Source organism: Photinus pyralis, unplaced genomic scaffold (genome assembly GCF_008802855.1).
Source record: "Photinus pyralis isolate 1611_PpyrPB1 unplaced genomic scaffold, Ppyr1.3 Ppyr1.4_LG1, whole genome shotgun sequence".
NCBI lineage: Eukaryota > Metazoa > Arthropoda > Insecta > Coleoptera > Lampyridae > Photinus > Photinus pyralis.
Window position 1 is genome coordinate 24,911,668 of NW_022170249.1, and position 1,343 is coordinate 24,913,010.

The following is a 1,343-nucleotide window of genomic DNA, read 5'->3' on the forward strand; positions in this document are numbered from 1 at the left end:
AGTTTTCGGAGAATCTTCTTAGGACTGTAGGAACGTCTTGGAATCTTCTTAGAAGAAGTTTATTAGAATTTGTGCCATAATATAATCGCACGGGGTCGGGGAGCATCAAAAGCTTTGAATAGGTAGAATCCGAGGTAGAATCATTTTTTTAATTTAAACAATGGTAGAAAATTGTTGCAAAAAAGACGGTATGTCATACGCCTACAGAGTAAATCGTTTTTATGTTATGTTTATATTCAAAGATCCCCCGGATGAGAGTGCAGTGTCATCCTAGGATACGGAAATAGGAGTTTTGTTAACTTTTTTTTTCAAAATTAGGATGGGCTTATTGAAACAATTGGTTAAACCCATTCGGTTTTAAGAAAAAATAATTGAAAAAATGCAAGTAAATTTTGAAACGTTTAGGAACGTGGCTCACAAAGATCTCCCAGTTTATGAAACGCATGTCGGAAAAATAAATATTAAAGTCGTATTGGACATTTTTGATGAGAGTAAAATCCAAGTTGTTTGTGAGAGCTTTGAATAATAAATCTGATTATTCAATGGTGAAAGCTAATGTTTGTAAAAGGAAGTGTGGCGAATCTCCGGAATAGACAAATTTTCACGTGGGAATTTGTTATTTAATTTAATTATCTTAAATTACCTCCTCCCTCGTTTATTATTTTAATATCTTCACTTAGGGAGATGTGCAGATAAAAACACTTTGCATGTAGGTATTTGGTGTTTGGCAAAGCTTTCTCAATTAATAAATATAGGTAGGTAATCTGGAGACGTCTAAGTAATCGAAAAAGTACGAATCTTTTTGGATTCTACGCACCAAAATTAATAAGAAAAAGTGTTTTCCCAAAAAATTTTGGTGTAGTCGATTTTTGGTTAAAAAAAAGGTTATACAGTGCCTTTTTTAGAGTCCCCAAAAAAATTGTCTCAGATCGACCGGAAAAAAACATTTTCTTATAGAATAGGTATGGCCTGTAGATACTATAATTTCAAACAGTTCCAAGATTGGGTACTAGATCAAAAGTTACAGCCAGGGTTTTCCATATTACAGTATCGTTTAAATTGAAGTTAAGCCCTTGATATTTTTATTCCGTTAATTATACAGGGGGTTGTTCTGCCGTTCCCACTTTGAAAAATAACGACCGTTCAGTTGTTCACCAGTGCCTGGCTGCCCGTTCCCTGGATTTGCCGTTTCCTTTGTCTCCGACACAGTTTCGAAACCGCCGACCATGACCAGATGCAGGGTTCCGAATCTTCTGGTGGCGCTCGAGTTACCGTATCATCCCACCGACTGTTTATTTATTTAATTTTCCACGAAAGAATTTTCTCAAAGTACGTAGAGCGGG